Source organism: Amphiura filiformis, chromosome 4 (genome assembly GCF_039555335.1).
Source record: "Amphiura filiformis chromosome 4, Afil_fr2py, whole genome shotgun sequence".
Lineage (NCBI taxonomy): Eukaryota > Metazoa > Echinodermata > Ophiuroidea > Amphilepidida > Amphiuridae > Amphiura > Amphiura filiformis.
Genome location: NC_092631.1, coordinates 27509380 through 27528256, shown reverse-complemented (window position 1 = coordinate 27528256; position 18877 = coordinate 27509380). Strand labels below are relative to the sequence as shown.

Here is an 18877-nt window from a genome sequence, read left to right as displayed (position 1 = left end):
TTGCTAAACAACCTTTGATAACGTGCTTTTGCATTAGTGAATGGAATTGTGTCTTCATTCAATCATCATTTAATGTAATGTGCATTAACTAATGACGATTAAATAATCTTCATCAAATGAGGCCATTTTCTGGTGTGAATGGGGTCTTAATTACAAGGGAAGTAAGTAAAAGGGAACAAGGGCAGGGGAATGTGAAAAGGAAAGGAATCTGTGATGGAAATGTACATCCCTAAATATTCAAATAAAGTGGCTAATTTGAATATACCTGCTTTATTGGGCTATTCCATTTAAAGTCCACGCTACCCTGTGGAAGATTTAGCTAAAGTCTTCCACAGAGGGAGTATAAGTTTTGAATATAATAGAAAGTTGAAATACTCACTCCAGTTGTGGAAGATATAGGTAAAGCCAAAATACAGAGGGAGTATGGGTTTCAAAGTGATTAACTCTGACCAATTACATTAAAAAAACATATTCCACCTGGCGCAGATTTTCCAAAAGCTTCCACAGGGGGAGTGTGGATTTTAAATGGAATAGCCCATTGGACACTATGTCTTGTGAAAAGCATTCCATAGCTATAATGGGATAACTGAATTTATTGATAGATGGTATTAGTTTATTCATCCACGAATCCTGTCATCTGTTGTCCCTAGTAAGGAGCTAAAAACTGTTAACAATGTTCTAACAATGGTCCACCAATTTTTTTAAACCAAATTCTTTTCACAGGTGCTGACGCTTGCCAGTAACGAGCGTATCTCTCTCACCCCAGCTATGCGTCTTGTGTTTGAGATCAGCCATTTGAAGACTGCCACTCCTGCCACCGTGTCTAGGGCTGGTATTTTGTATGTAAACCCTACTGATTTAGGATGGAATCCGTAAGTACTAATTATTATCATGAAATTTATGCCCTATGCAATGAAGCAACTAGAACAGTAATTGAAATGGCAGCCATCTTGGATCTATATATATAGGCTGCATGTATTACAGACAATTGAATCACCTCTTTAAATGGGGACTTGCTGCTAGTCATAAGGTTCATTAGTCCAAAAATAAGGCTTGCTAGTTGCTAGTCCGAAAAAAGGTTTGCTAGTCCGAAAATTAAAAAGGGTTCACTAGTCGGTAGGTTAGGTTTTAGGGTTAGAAAACTTTTCACACAAGTGTACCTTGGTACTAGCGGACATTAGAACTAATAATACTGTGGTTTACCTCAAGTTTTGAAGTGATTTCAATACTTTTTTGCGACAAACCACCCTGGTACATGTGCATGTACGCTTTACTTGGATACGGCAACCAGTGAAATTTATAACTACGTCACTACTGAACTTACAGTGAAACACAGTATAGCAATGGTAGACCGTTCAAATTGTGCCTGATATATTAATTGGAACCCATCTTGGAGGACATACGAGGGGGTATCCAAAAGTTTTTGAAATCACCCAGAAGTGGCAGAGCTATATCGATGAAATTTTGTCATTGTAATCACTGGTCCTTATGTACATTATGGTCCAAAAATGGTCTCATAAGTATGTTTACTTTCTTTACAGGTGGCGCTAGATGAGCAGTAGGCCTGCTGGGTGATTTCAAAAACTTTTGGATACCCCTTCATACATGTACACTTAGGTTTTAGGATTACATTGCCATACATGTACACTTAGAGTGTATCCGCAATCTGATCTAGTCAGACCAAATTCAGTAAAATGAAATTGAGTCATATAGGTGAAAATAAGCTGCAGAAAAACATATGAAAATGGACGTAATTGAAAAGTTGATAACTTTGCAATCAAGTATGACACAGACTTAGATATTTCAGCATCAGTACCCTTTAGGTACTGAGCAAGTTACAAATGGTATAACTCAATTTCCTCTGAGTGGATCAGATTGTGTTGTATAACTACACCCACCATGAGAAAATAACAGTGAGATGAGGATCAAGTTGATTATTTTAAAGCAAAACTATTTGACCTGTCTCTGTTATTATGTTCTTGTTTTTTATAGAGTTGTGACCAGTTGGATAGACACTCGTGAGGTTCAATCTGAAAGAGCCAATCTTACCATTCTATTTGACAAGTATCTGCCTCCTGTATTGGATACAGTCAGAATTAGATTCAAGAAAATCACACCAATTACAGGTGAGAATCAAAGAACATAATTTTTGTAAGGGTAGAAATAAGGTAACATTCTCTGATAGCCATCCGGGCTATCTAGCCAAAAGTATCCCAAGAGAAAAGACTTTGTGTTCGCAAAATTATTTGAACCAAGCGTTCACCAAGTATTCAGTTAGGGTCGAAATGAGTAACACATAATTTGTGTACATATTCTATTTGTCTTATTCCACTACACAAACACACATTTTACTTAAATTGTCATTTACTTAAATATTGTCATGCATGTGAAATTTAAACATGGCATTGAGTATCAATAGCACATTGGGCTACATGGGCTTAAAATCTTATAGCGCGACAGAAAACTTGATAGCATTGGTGATTGAGCTATCACTTATTTCGACCCCTGTTTGTGCAGGATTGAATTGTGTCAATGTTCAGCATGCATTAATGTCAAATTTCATAAATTAACTGTTTACTTTGTGAATGATTTTATTTTTTAGAACAAAGTCAAGTTCAGATGTTGTGCTATCTACTAGAATGTCTTCTAACTCCAGAGAATACTCCACCAGACTGCTCCAAGGAGCTCTATGAACTCTACTTTGTGTTTGCCTGTGTCTGGGCTTTTGGAGGTGCTATGTTTCAAGATCAGGTAACATCCTTTGAATCTGATTCTGCAAGAATTTTAATAAATTGGTGTAATAACTGCTTGACACCATTATTGTAATCATGTCTACAGGTGTGAAGTCACAAAGGTCATCTATCATAATGGGTCACTTTCTGCAAATATGTTATTTTTCTTAAGAACCACAAAAGTCATATAGGGGTCACTTGAGGTCATTTTGCTATTATTTTCATTTTTATTGGATTTTTATTTTATTTATTTTATTCATTTTATGTTTTTAAAAGAACCATGAAAGTCAGAAAGCCTCCCTATGTGCCAGCCCCTGAACATGTTTAAAACAAAACTGCCTACAGGTTACATAGGAGGTTTTGCTTTAAACATGTTCAGGGGCCAATGACACAAAAGGTTTTTCCTGCCCAACAACGATAATTTACTAATCTTTTTGTTCTGTTATAGCTGGTGGACTATCGTGTTGAGTTCAGCAAATGGTGGATAACAGAGTTCAAAACAGTCAAGTTTCCAAGTCAAGGCACTATCTTTGACTACTTCATCGATACAGAGTCAAAGAAATTCTTGCCATGGACAGAAAAAGTACCTGTATTTGAACTGGATCCAGATATGCCATTGCAGGTCAGTGAGCCAACATATTTGGTTATGTAAAATATATGTAGCTTGTAGATAAGTAAGCCAACATGTAAGAAATATGTAGATGATACAGAGTACTAGAAAATGGAAATTTTTGCACATTTAATTTGTTGCACTTTGCCAATTGTTGAATGAATTTTCACCTGATGTACATTTTCATGAGGTAAAGCATGGCAATGAGGCAGTAGCATATTTAGCCAGGACTTTTTCAGAGTGAGGGCATGGGGTAAGGCAACTTTCAAGGGGGTAGGGCAAAATTGGACAAAACTTTGACTATAAAGTATAAAAGAAGGCCTAAAATCTTAAATATCAGGGTGGCCAGCATTCCACAGAGGGCAAGAGGGGGGGGGGGGAGCAAGACTTCTCACAGTGATGCAGCTGACCCCCTTCTCCCTTGGCTATGCCACTGCAATGACTCTGTTAATCTGGTCAATCAACTTTAAAGCATATCTTCTCTGAATCTCTGCATACAGGCTGTGCTTGTCCACACTGCCGAGACAACTCGTGTGCGATTCTTCATGGATTTATTGATGGAAAGAGGGCGCCCTGTCATGTTGGTCGGTAATGCGGGTCTTGGCAAAAGCGTACTGGTTGGCAACAAACTAGCCGAGTTATCGGATGACTACATGGTGACCAATGTACCCTTCAACTATTACACTACATCTGAAATGTTGCAAGGTGAGTAGAACGTCCCTGATCTTCAAATTTCTCTTTTCCGCTTTTGACCCTTTACGGTCATCTCAAAACAAGGTTCTACCCTCAGTGCGTTTTGTGTGTGCGTACACCTGTCATACGCATGCGCAATTATTGCTTACACTTTGCAAAAGCATTGTGGCATGTTGCTGGAAAAGCATGAAAAACAAAAATGCACTTTTTGCTCATACAGTTTGCAGGGAGAACCTTGTTTTGGGAATAAGATAGCAGATTTTTGCAAAGGGTCAGTGGTTACAAATAAGATCAATAGAATATCAAACAAATATTTCCAGAGCTTACTGTGCAAATAAATCCAAATATTACCAAAGAGTAACTGAAGAAAATGTCCCAATGTTACCAAAAATTATTTTAAAAATATGTCCCAATATTGCAAAAATTACTTTCATCGTTATATTTCATATCTTCTAACACTTTGCTTTGTAGGAGTGCTAGAAAAACCCTTAGAGAAGAAAGCTGGTCGTAACTTTGGCCCACCAGGCACCAAAAAGCTCATATACTTTGTAGATGATATGAACATGCCAGAAGTTGACACATACGGCACAGTACAGCCGCACACACTGATCAGACAACACATGGATTACAGCCATTGGTATGACCGTACTAAACTATCCCTGAAGGAGATCCACAAGTGTCAATATGTGTCCTGTATGAACCCTACAGCTGGTAGCTTCACCATTATGTCTAGATTACAGGTAAGCAAACATTGTTGGTATAGAGCGTATTTTTTGATTTATTTGTTTTTTATGTCAAGGCTAATTAACAAGTAATGGCCTATTACAGTTGAAATCCACACTACCCCTGTGGAAGATTTTAGAAATATCTGCCACAGAGGGAGTATGAATTTTAAATATAATTAGCACATAACAGCTCCATGTGAAACTCATGCTCCCTCTGTGACAGATTCAGGTTGAAGCTTCCTCAGAGGGTGTATGAAATTCAAATGGGGCTGCTTAATGTGCTAATTCCATTTAAAATTCATACTCCCTCTGTGGAATATGTTTCCAAAATCTTCCACAGGGGTAGTGTGGATTTCAAATGGAATAGCCCAGTTAGGTAACGCTGACCGGTTGGTACCTAGATAGGTTTTAACCTCCTCCTAGCTCTGCTAATCCTGATTTGAAGCTATATGTGATGGCAGGGCATTCCATATGCCTGCAGAGTATGAGACAAATGATCTTCTGTCAGAGTTCAAGTCGGACTATAGTATTTTTACTACCAAGGTTATGAGATTTGATAGAGCGCCTTAGGCGAGGGTCAACTGTATGAAGCTCTGGGTGAATAGTTCTGGTGCTTTGCGTAAAACATACATGTAAAAATTGTGTGGGGTTTAACATGTGACTCATAACCAGTTGACCGTAGAGCCCATAAGTAAAAAAGATCACTAGACGTTGTCAAGTAGTTAAGGCTCTTGTCTGTGATGTACCATCTTACAACTTAGCTCAGGAAAATTAAGAACTTATGAAGCCCTTTCATTTGACTTTTAACCCAGATCCAACTCAAATGTAAGCTCACATTATTTATGTGTTATTTTTATCTCTCTTTCCACAGCGTCACTTCTGCGTGTTCGCCCTCAGTTTCCCAGGAGCCGACGCCTTGCGTACCATCTACCACAGTATCATCTCACAGCATTTGGAGTTGATTTCATGCCCCACTGCCATTCAGAAGCTTGCCAATAACCTAGTTGGGGCAGCCTTAGACCTGCACAAGAAGGTCACCCAGACATTCTTACCAACAGCTGTCAAATTTCACTATGTCTTCAATCTCAGGGACCTCTCCAATATCTTCCAAGTAAGATATGATAATGATCATGAAAAACAAAGTGAATATGAATAATACGTTACATAATGGGAGCACGGTGGCCTAGCGGAACGGGCACCGACTCATAATCGGAAGGTTGTGGGTTCGAGCCCCGGTGACGCCATCGTGTTGTGCCCTTGAGTAAGGCACTTTATCTCAATTACTCCTCTCCATCCAGGTGTTTAAATGGGTACCGGCGTTCTTAAATGCTGAGAAGGTAACAGACTCGCTGTAGAGGAGGTGTAGCGATCCCCTATAGCAACATTACATGGAGGAGTCTGGCCCAATCGCCAATAAAGAGAGATGGGCACTCCGATCACTGTTTATACAGGATCGTCTCCTTTACTTTTTTTTTTACGTTACATAATGACTGCATCATACTAGCAGATGAAGCCATCAAGAGGCAAACTGCACACTGATTGAGCAAAAAGCTTGCAACTACTCAGTGGTGGCAAAAATAACCCAAGATCAAGTCGACTTGAATTCAGCTGGTATATATTGGTTAATTTGATATGCGAATGAGTGAAATCGGAGCATCTTTAATTTTTGACCCCTGTATAACCCTATGGGGTCATTTCTAGGGTCATTTTGTGGGATGTAGACTTAAAATAACGCTTACTCCCTGCCTTACGAAACCTGAATTATAAATTGAAATTTTGCCTAGTCTAATAGAGCGAGCAAAAAACATCATCTAAAAACACTAGGCTGGTAGTGGCTACTAAGTATGATTACAAACTTGAAGTCTTGAATGATTTTTGTCTCTAAACCACAATTTTTGCTGAATTATAAGTTCACTCATATAGGTCAATTCGATAGTGTGACAACGGTAGTGTTTCTGGGTTGTTATATTATAGGCAAAATATCTAATTCTCAGTCATGAGAGGATGCATCTTCTGTGTAATTTTGCATCGGCATACTTTTTGTGGAATAACATGATTGTGCTACCTGTACATGACCTAACCTCGACCTTGCCTGGCGATGACCGTATTCAAATTCAATTCTCAAAACCTGTGCTTATTCCGGAACTGTGTAGTCTTTGCATAGTATGCTTGATGCAAAAGTCTGTGCATACCCAAGTTGGCTCTCATGATCGAGAATTAAGATACGTTGACTATGGTGCAGGTTAACTGTAAGCTGACACAAATTAATCGCCTCCACAAGCAGTTTTTATTCTAATTGAAATTAAACTAATGTTTATCAAGTGAGCAATTTCTGATTTATTACAAGCGTTTTAATTATTGATTTTGACTATCCAAGTATTTGTCTTACGTGAATTATTGTCTTTATTATCAATGTTGTGTATATATAGGGCTTGCTGTTCTCCACTGCTGATTGCATCAAGACTCCAGTAGATTTAGCACGTCTATGGATGCATGAATCAGAGCGTGTCTACGGAGACAAACTAATTGAGGAGAAAGACACTGAGACATTCAACAAGATGGTCGTGGACTTTGCTAAAAAGTCATTTGAAGTAAGTATTTATTTGTTTTTTAATTTCTTATTTAACCTGGAACCTGGGCTATTCCATTTAAAATCCACATTCCCCCTGTGGAAGATTTTGGAAATATCTGCCACAAGGGGATTATGAATTTCAAATGGAATTAGCACATTAGGCAGCTCCATTTGAAACTCACCCACCCTCTGTGGAAGATTCAGGTTGAATCTTGCTCAGAGGGTGTATGAAATTCAAATGGAGCTGCCAAGTGTGTTCTTGCCATTAATAATTATATACTCCCCTGTGGAAGATATTTCCAAAATCTTCCACAGGGGTAGTATGGATTTTAACTGGAATAGCTCAATAATAATAATAATAATGAACATTCCTAATGCGGACAAATCTGCAAAAAGCACTCAATGTCAGACTCTGTTTTCCTTTGACCCCCTGATCAGAACTGGCTGCAAGGTCTTTGTCATTCACTTCATCTGGTCCACAATTCAAGCAGTAATGGATAGAGCAGATAATAAATTTTTGATATTTTGTGGGAGATTAAAAGAAGTGTATGGCAATCACAACATTATGTCTTATATGTTAGAAAAATAATTGTCAAGCACGAATCACATGGTTTTGTTTTAAACAAACTCATATTGACCATATAAACAAATAAAAACAGATGGCTCTCAACACGCTATATTCAAAATTCCAGCACTGAAATTGTCTAGAGCAATGACGTCATGGCTATTTGTGCTCATTTGTCGTCAGCCTTCATTGTATTATCAGGACGTCATTGCTCTAGACAATTTTGGTGCAGGAATTTTGATTATCGCATGTTGAGAGCCGACAGTTTTTGTTCGTTTTTATGGTCAATATGAGTTTGTTTAAACTGGAACTGATTCGTGCTTGATAATTATTTTTTAACATATGAGACATCATGTTGTGATTGCTGTACGCTTCCTGTAAAGTCATGTCTTCCATAGGGGTGTATGAATTGCAACTGGAATTGCCCAGTGCAATAGTGTTCAAATATTAACAGTCTATGAGTGTGATGGTGAAATATAATCACGAGGTGAAAGATGAATTGCTCCATTCCACGAGCCAGAACGGCGAGTGGAATGGAACAATACTTCTTTCACCGAGTGATTATATTTCGACAATTACACACATTTAAGACAGTTAAATATTTGTTTTATATCACTCGTACATAAATTCTATTACTAAAATACATTTTTTCATCAACATAACACCATGTTTTGCCGTGATATATATACTTCACATTTTGGGGTACACCCCATAACTAAATTGGCGAGTCCAAGAGTCAGCGCACGGCTTGGCGCAGCACTATGATGGTAAAAACTATCACACGGAGAGGCTGATGGTAAAAAATGGCCATCAATCAATGAACTGTCTAGAATTCATGTATGAGTGATATGATATTCAATGGCATTGGATGGATGCAATGTATCAAACTGCAAATTGTTCAAAATTAATCATATGTGTTACTGTATTAAAATAGTTGGCTAACAAGTACTTCACTTTGAAATTTCAAAACTACAGGACCTGGATGAAGCTGCCCTGACTTTAAAGCCTAACATCTTCTGTCACTTTGCCACTGGTATCGGCGATCCCAAATACATGCCCTGCGCAGAAGGCTGGGGCGAGCTTAACAAACTGCTTACAGAGGCCTTGGATAGCTACAATGAAATTAATGCTGTCATGAATCTGGTGCTGTTTGAAGCTGCTATGGAACATGTGTAAGTTATGATGGCATTGGCAAGACTTGAGAATAATTGATGCCATCGCAAGAGGTTAGGGTTAGGTTTTTTGAGGGTTAGGGTCGTGGTTAGGGTTAGGATAAGAATTAAGAGATTTGGGTGTAACTTTAGGTTATGGTTTGAGTGATGACCATTATGATTCATTCAATATGTAATGTCAAGTTGTTCAATCAGTCTTTATTGACAAAGCAAGCAAAGTACATACAAACACACAAGCAGCCCAAGGTTGTACACCAATGCCCAGGTCATGTACCATGGTTAGTAAAGCTGACCTGGAGTTCGGTGCAGGGATGCACGCAAGACAACAAATACCTATCACAATGAATACAAATGCCTAACAAGGCTGTAAACAAGAATGCAAGAGACAAATGAACAGCAAAACATTTTGAAGCGTGAGATGTGGTTGACCAGATGAGCCCCATGTGGGTTCATGACGGGCATTCCAAATGGTATAACTGGAGAGGATAGCTTAGGTCCTTCTTGAGTGATCTGGGTGGTTTGGCTTTGACAAAGCAGACGATAGATATTGGAAATCCATTTCATGTCGGAGTATGCAGTATCCCACATCAGATTTTGTATTTTCTGTTTGAAAAAAATATCTATGGTTGCAAATGAAAAGGGGGAAATCAAGATATATTTGAATAATTTTGTCACCTCCCAACATTGATTTACTTACTAGGGTAAAAGTATAATTTTGTTGCTGGGCAGGAAAAGCTTCCTATGTGCTTTTGGCCTCTGACAAAACTGCCATCAGGTTACATAGGAGGTTTTGCTTTCAACATGTTCAGGGGCCAATGACACATAGGTTTTTCCTGCCCAACAACGATTTGTTCCTTTCCATTCACACAGCTCACACTTTGTTTATCAGCCAATTTTTGAAAGGGTCAAAGATATAAACAAAACAAATTATTTACCAGTTTGTATTATTTTACATGAAATGAATTGTATAAAACAATATGCTCATGAATGAATAATTTGTTGTTTTTATTCCAGTTGTCGCATCAATCGCATTCTAGAATCGCCTCGTGGTAACGCCTTGCTGGTAGGTGTTGGTGGTAGCGGTAAACAGAGTTTATCCAGATTAGCCGCTTATATCAGCAGTTTAGAAGTATTCCAAGTCACACTCAGGAAGGGATATGGTATACCAGATCTGAAGGTGAGTAGAGAATTTAGGTTGATGGCGCTGGCATGGTATTTTGTATTTGAGTTCAACATTCTTGAATGCTGGACCCAGTATTGATTGATTGGTGGTTTGTCTGAGAAAAAGGTCCGTACCTTTATCGCTGGCTTTGTTATGTACAACATATAGACAGAAGAGGGTTGTTTCTGTTTTGCTAGAAAAAATATAAATTTGTTTTGTGACCACTTGTTTCCCTTGTTTTCTTAAACAGCTTGATCTTGCCAGCACATGCTTGAAGGCTGGTCTGAAAAACGTTGGTACCATGTTCCTGATGACTGACGCACAGGTGTCCGACGAGAAATTCCTGGTGCTCATCAACGATCTGCTCGCATCTGGAGAAATTCCTGATCTGTTTGCAGATGATGAGGTGGAAAATATTATATCAGGGGTCAGAAATGAGGTCAAAGGTCAAGGATTGGAAGACACCAGGGAGAATTGCTGGAAATTCTTTATTGACAGGCTGAGACGACAGTTGAAGGTGGGTACGGTAGTTTATTGTTGCATTTCTGCATACGGATGAATACCAGATTGGGGTATTGCAGGTCAAATCCATACATCCCTATGGAAGACATGCTCTTAATCTTCCCCACGGGAAATACAAATTTCACATGGAATTACCGGAATGATGACTCAATTTGAAATCTACACCCCAAGTGTGGGAGATTAAGGTTGTGTCTTCCATAGGGGTGTGTGTTATAGAGTGGGTTTATGGATTTTGTTACGAGTCGTACCGACTCAAGGCCAAAATCACCTTTTACCCGAACTCACATGAATGCACAACACAAATACACTGTTTGATTAAGCTAACAAAATCTTTAATTGAAAACAAAGTATGCTTGGTACATATAACAACAATATTGCATTTACAATAAAATCACACAATCAGTTTTATTCTATCGGTACTTAACCAGCGGTCTTCTTGTTGGTGATCCTAGAGTTCTTGCAATGTTCTGGATGACTGATGTAATATAATTATCCTTATTCACTTGTCCTGCGAAAATCAGCGAAGTCCAGTGTACACTTGCATTTATAAATATCCTTGCGTATGAAATCTTCACACGAAAATGATGCTGCTTTCTCCTATTACTTATCTTCTTGCGCTGCTTTCTCCAAAATATATCTCCTTGCGCTGCTTTCTCCAAAAATGGTGTTTCTTTCACTAATCACTCTTTTTCCAGGGAACAAGTTTCTTTAACACAGCTCCGCTGTTTTGACAGATGCGTGGCCTTCACAAACCCAGCAAACTCCAGCAATTCGACAGAAGAACTTTATTCTTTTGATGAGGAAGAGCACTTTTGTGTGCTCGCAATCTCCTTCGTTGCTGTATTAAAGTAGCTCAATTATTGGCTATATAAACAGGTTAAAATGTACTTCTTTTTTGAAGCACAAAGACCATCACACACATGTGGAGTTTACAATCCCCCATGACATTCTGTAAAGTCCAAACTCAAGCCTCCAGCTTTTATACACCAGAAAACCCAAAATCTATTTATAGACTACTTTGTCACATTTACTTCCTGGAGGGACTTTCCAAAATGATCTCAATTTCACAATCCAAGGGTTTCCCCCTGATGGTGCACAGAATATTCTGATGGTGCACAGAATATTGAGTATTATGGAAAATCCCCTATGATATTAATAACTCTGATTCAGTTTGTTTTGATCACCTGATGATTGAAAGGGAATTCCCCCAGAACATGCCATAACACACAAACTCTTGCATGATCACTTCCAAGGTGCTTCCCCTGGTCTCATAATTCTCATGACATACTTTCAGCTTGTAAACAAGTTAAATAATTAAATTACTGAGGGCACATCACAATTTCAACTGGAATAGCCCATTGCTATCAACTGTCCTTGTATAACCCGTGAAGTGCCTTGTGCAGTTCACTGAGCATGGGTGACAAATATGGCAAAAACGGCTTTGCACTCCCAAAATGATGTTGATTATGTTGTACACAACAATGATTTAATGATTTAAACAAAGATTTGGTTCAAACCAAAATATCCACATTGAAGTTATAAATGCTCACTGTTACTTACTTAAAACAAAGTATGATCATCTCATTAATTATGGGTTCATTAATATAATAAAGGGCACAATTGATTATTTATGCCTGAGATAGAACCGGGGGCATGTACAACGATCATACCCTCAATTCTATTAATGAACCCTCTTCATACATTTGCCAACTTTTGGTGATTGTATTAATTAAATAACAACAAAAACTCTGTAGCATTCCCCAAAATGCCATTTTCTTCTTTAGTATATGCTAAAGCTGTCAGGCATTAACATTGTTTATGCCCGGCTCTCAACCCTTAGTGTGTATGCTCGAACAAACTTCAAAATCATTAGAAATAAGCACATCTTTATATAAACAAAAAATATTCCTCTTTCCACAGGTTGTTTTGTGTTTCTCCCTGTCGGTGTGACTCTTCGTACGTAGAAAGTAAATTCCCAGCTGTAGTCAACTGTACCAGTATTGATTGGTTCCACGAGTGGCCACAAGAAGCTCTAATTTCTGTCAGCAAACGGTTCTTGGATTCAAATGAACTGCTTCCTGTAAGTACAATAAAGTTGTAGGGGCACACTAAGCTAGACCACCTATTTAAATAGTGGTTCATCCAGCCACTGGTTATTATTACGATAAATATTACCAGAGAATTTGGTACACGTTGGCCGAGCGGAACAGGTTCGGCTCATAATCAGTAGATTGAGGGTTCAAGCCCCAGCAACACCATTGTGTTGTGCCCTTGAGTAAGGTACTTTATCTCAATTACTTCTCTTCACCCAAGTGTATAAATTTTTAAATGCTGGGAAAGTAACAGACTCGCTGTGGAGGAGGTGTGGTGATTCCCCCACAGCAACATTTCACGGTGGAGTCTGGCCTAACTGCTAACAAAAGAGAGATGGACACTGTGTTCTTAAAAAAAGCAGGTTTGATTCCTTTACTTTTACCTAAATGAATGGTCTGACCAATTTACCTTTAATTCTGATTAATTAGTCGATAGTTCATTAATAACAAGCATCGAAGCAGCATCGACAGTCAATCAAAAGATCAAATAAATGTGTTTCTTGTGTCTAAGCTGTACCTATCAATTCATCTTGGATATTTATCTGAACTTATGTAGCGTCTAGTAGGTGTAAAATTTACGAATTTAGGTTTATATATTATTGTACGTAGGTTGTAGATAGTTACAGCTTATGTAATAATATCAGGAACCCTTGAATTGAGGGTGCCCTAGATGAAAGTGGTAGTAATAAACAGCCGTGGGAAACGGTACAGCCATATTGAAACAAAATAAATATCATTTTTTCTAGTTAAAGAAGATAAATGGAAAGAAGCAATATTTTAAAAAAGGCTACATTTTGTAAACATTCATTTGCGTACATAACTTGGACTGATTTTAAGACGTAAGTTGTTTGTGCTCTTAAAAATTTTGCATGTTTTGTGAAATGTTTAACACAGAATGACCTAAAAGGTTCCGTCGCTGAGTTCCTGTCTTATGTGCACACCAGTGTAAATGAGACCAGCAAAGCTTATCTGACCAATGAGAGGAGATATAACTACACCACACCCAAGAGTTTCCTGGAACAGATCGTTTCTCTATCAAAATCTGCTGAAGGTCAAGAGTTCAGAGTTGACTGCCAAGATGCAACGTCTAGAGAATGGTCTGACCAAGCTGCAGAGTACTGCCCAACAGGTGAGTTAGTTGTTTGCAGTTCATATCTATTTTGTGGCAGAGAGGGTTTTCTCAACTACAGTGGCTATGGAGCATCCGAGTCACTTTGTGCAATATTTGCTGAAGTAATGTCACTGTAAATCAGTCATTGTATAAAGCTGAATTTGTACTCAGCATTTATAGCAAAGGGAATCACACGCATGCTCACTGTGCATGTGTGGGATTCACTTTTCTGAAAAAGCGATAGATTATAAAGTCAGCTTTAGAAATGACGGAAAATTGTGTGTTCTCAAGCGGATTCTCAAGTGACCTGACACAAACTGTATTAGTTCATTCTAGCATTCTTTTGTATTGGTTTGTTCAAGAATTCTGTCCCAGATTTTGAATGTAAAGTACCTCTGGCCTTAGTAAAAGTAAAAGCGGTTATGTTTTCTTCTCTTTTCAATAAATTTTTAATGAAATATTTTTTATTATGGCTTGTTAAGTTCAGTAAAGCAATTTCTTCATTGGATATCTCTCTTGTAGCAGGCATGAGATTCTTCCTCTGATTAGAGGAATTCCTCCTTTTTAAATTTTCCTTCCCTGTACAAAAGTATAAGAGATTAATTAATTTCCCCCCTTTTTGGTGCTTTTCCTCTTTTTTTATTGAACCTCTTTCTCATGGTTGTAGGTGGATGACTTGAAAGCCAAACTTGCTTCTCAAGAAGAGGAGTTGAAAATTAAAAATGAAGATGCCGACAAGCTTATCCAAAAGGTTGGCGTGGAAACGGAGAAAGTCAGCAAGGAGAAAGAGTTTGCAGATGGAGAAGAAAAGAAGGTTACCAAGATTAATGAAGAGGTGTCCAAGAAGCAGCAGGATTGTGAGAGGGATTTGGCCAAAGCTGAACCTGCTCTTCTTGCTGCACAGGAAGCCTTGAATACCTTGAACAAGGTAAGGGTTCTTATTTTATTTTAGACCCGGCGCATACTGCAAGCTCGTTTGTGTATTATTAAGTAACTGTTATGAAAAGTCTCTTTATTCTGAATGAACTTGTTTACCATTTTAGTTGTGCTTACTGCAGTCTTTTGCATACTGCTATCTTGTTTGTGCATTAATTACGCTCTACAACGCGCTACTTGAGCGTGCCTTGACAAGCGTGTTCCGCTACAATGTGGCCGATGCCATCCACCGTGTGTTAGACGGCATCAAGAAACCAATGAAATTCAAAGCTTACACTCTAATCCACAGTCACTGACTAAGAATCTCAGATCACCTTTTTGCACATTTGCACGAGTCACCTTTTTAGGAATGGCCTGCCCTGCAACTGTCAATTACCAGTGTCGCAATTAAGGGTAGAAACTCAGTGGTAAAAATGTACAAATCTTGTGTTAACATTTTGTATTTGTATATTGTTTGGTAAACCATTAACTTTGAGATATATATATATTTGAATCTATAGGGTAACCTGACTGAATTGAAAGCCTTTGGCTCACCCCCTGCTGCTGTTGTTATGGTTACAAGTGCTGTCATGTGTCTGATGGCTCCAGGAGGCAAAGTTCCTAAAGATAAGAGTTGGAAGGCTGCCAAGGTCATGATGGCAAAGGTAGGTTGCAATATTGACTAGATATGGCTCCAGGAGGTAAAGTTCCTAAAGATAAGAGTTGGAAGGCTGCCAAGGTCATGATGGCAAAGGTAGGTTGCAATAATGACTAGATATGGCTCCAGGAGGTAAAGTTCCTAAAGATAAGAGTTGGAAGGCTGCCAAGGTCATGATGGCAAAGGTAGGTTGCAATATTGACTAGATATGGCTCCAGGAGGTAAAGTTCCTAAAGATAAGAGTTGGAAGGCTGCCAAGGTCATGATGGCAAAGGTAGGTTGCAATATTGACTAGATATGGCTCCAGGAGGTAAAGTTCCTAAAGATAAGAGTTGGAAGGCTGCCAAGGTCATGATGGCAAAGGTAGGTTGCAATAATGACTAGATATGGCTCCAGGAGGTAAAGTTCCTAAAGATAAGAGTTGGAAGGCTGCCAAGGTCATGATGGCAAAGGTAGGTTGCAATATTGACTAGATATGGCTCCAGGAGGTAAAGTTCCTAAAGATAAGAGTTGGAAGGCTGCCAAGGTCATGATGGCAAAGGTAGGTTGCAATATTGACTAGATATGGCTCCAGGAGGTAAAGTTCCTAAAGATAAGAGTTGGAAGGCTGCCAAGGTCATGATGGCAAAGGTAGGTTGCAATATTGACTAGATATGGCTCCAGGAGGTAAAGTTCCTAAAGATAAGAGTTGGAAGGCTGCCAAGGTCATGATGGCAAAGGTAGGTTGCAATATTGACTAGATATGGCTCCAGGAGGTAAAGTTCCTAAAGATAAGAGTTGGAAGGCTGCCAAGGTCATGATGGCAAAGGTAGGTTGCAATATTGACTAGATATGGCTCCAGGAGGTAAAGTTCCTAAAGATAAGAGTGGAAGGCTGCCAAGGTCATGATGGCAAAGGTAGGTTGCAATATTGACTAGATATGGCTCCGGGAGGCAAAGTTCCTAAAGATAAGAGTTGGAAGGCTGCCAAGGTCATGATGGCAAAGGTAGGTTGCAATATTGACTAGATATGGCTCCAGGAGGCAAAGTTCCTAAAGATAAGAGTTGGAAGGCTGCCAAGGTCATGATGGCAAAGGTAGGTTCGAATATTAAAATGTGTATGTAGGGTCTTCATTAAATTAATATTTGCATGAAAATTATTCAACTTGAAATATCTGAATGTGTATTGAAATTTAAACTATGATTAGTAACATTGCTTGTGCAAATTATAAAATAATTATTTATAGAACAAATTTGTGCGAAAAATTATTCAATTCAAAATCTCTGAATGGCTCTTCAAGGTTGTTATTTATATATTCTTTCCAAATCTTGCCCTAGGTTGACGCCTTCTTGGATGCTTTAATCAATTACGACAAAGAACACATCCCTGAGACCTGCCTGAAAGCCATCAAGCCGTTCCTTGCCGATAAGGAATTTGAACCAGAGAACATCAAAAGCAAATCGTTGGCTGCTGCTGGTCTGTGTGCCTGGGCAATCAACATTGTCATGTTCTATGAAGTGTACTGCGAAGTGGAACCCAAGCGTATTCAATTACAGAAAGCTAACGATGAGTTGGCTGCTGCCCAGGATAAATTATCTGTCATCAAAGCCAGGATTGCTGTAAGTAGGATTATTATCATATGTATATGTGACCCATTCCCACAAATGTGCAAAATGTTGGCAGACTTACTTGTGGTATGGTAAATTTACAAAGCCCATCGCAATGCCTAGTCATTTGCACCGCCTTTGTATATGGTCCTGTGTCACAACCTGGGGTACCTTTGTGTTACATAGTAAAAAAATTAAATGGTTCAAACATTTTACCTACACATCTCATTTGAAGTGGTTCATCCTCCTGAGCATTTTGACACATTTTTTATGGAAATTGGTTAAAAAAATGAGAGAGTGCGGGCAAAAACAATCACAAAGTAGGGAGGATGTAACCCCACCTCTTTTTGCTACATTTACAATCATTCTGAGCAAGTATTGGTCTTTTAAATGAACTTCTGGATTTATTTACTTGGTTTAGATGTCTGGGAGTCCATTTAGATATTTTTTTACTAGATTCAAATTTTTAATGGGGTTTTAAATCAAATTTACTGATATGAATCCTCCCCTAATCCTCCTCCCCTAATCCTCAGCCACCCTTGGCACATTTCATGCCAAACGTCATAAGAAAATAATTTTAAAATATTTTAAAACAGGATAAAAACATGAGTAAACTAGAATAAATTAGCCTCAATTTAAGACCTAATTGAATTTTCTAAGTGAAGGAATACTCAAGAGACAGTGTTTTGATATCCAAGCTGCACATTTTTTGCACCCTTTTTGGGTACCCCAGTATATGACACAGGATCATATCCTCATACTCGCAGGACAGTACATATGTGACCCGTTCCGACAAAACCAAGAACAATTAAAGGCGCATTTTTGACATTTCATGATTTGAATAAAATTGTAAGCACGGGACAATAAGCTTTAAAATGATACCAAAATTATATACATAGCATCAATACTTTTGTAAATAAAACCTTGATATTTTTGCAACATTGCTAGTCTAAGTAATGTGCTAATAGAGGTTATCCACTTCACTCATGTGTGACTTCTAACAAAAGGCGCTGGTTCCCGTAGTATTCCTCATTCAAACCAATTCAATGTATGACCTTGGAGTTACCTGCATGACTTTGGCCGGCTATTTTGAAACAGTTATGGTTGCACATTCAGGTACTTCTTTTTAAAGTCCTAAACAAGGTATAGCAGTCGCTGATAGGATATGCAGCTTATAGAACACGGATAACCTCTATTAGTTTCCTGCCTTACACAAGATTGAATAGGGATTATCATAGTTCAACTGTCAATTATTGATTAAATAATCCTCTTTGTAATAAGAACTTTCAAGGATTTGAAAGTCCACTCAGTCCCAAGGTCAAATACCATGAAAATAAATTCACATTTAAAGGCGTATAACTCAAAAACATGCCTGGCGACTTGTTCCAGGTTTTGTTGGAACTGGTCACATATACATCACAACAAACCAAGCAACCAAGCATGCAAATGAGTCTATTAGATTTGACATGACAGCATTGGTAAACATTGTATGCGGTATTGAGTAATAGTATGGGTGAAATTTTGTATTTTTTGTCATTTTTATTACACATTTGGGAAGATGATCATACGGGTTAGAATCACAGAAAAGGGGGCGTGGAATATTACGGAATTTGGCTCTGCATAAAGTGTTGGGGAACGCAACATTGAGTGACATAGTCAAGCGTCTTTTGGACGGCAGCAGTGGGAATACATTTTTTCAATACAAACTATGTTGTGCGATTTCCTTTACAAAAAATAGTATTCGCCGACTGGAGGGAAAAA

At 38.4% G+C, this 18877-nt stretch overlaps 1 pseudogene; it reads left to right on the top strand.

Annotated features, from left to right (window-relative positions):
• The window catches only part of LOC140150763 (dynein beta chain, ciliary-like), a 92202-nt pseudogene that overhangs the window by 49688 nt on the left and 23637 nt on the right, over positions 1–18877 (top strand).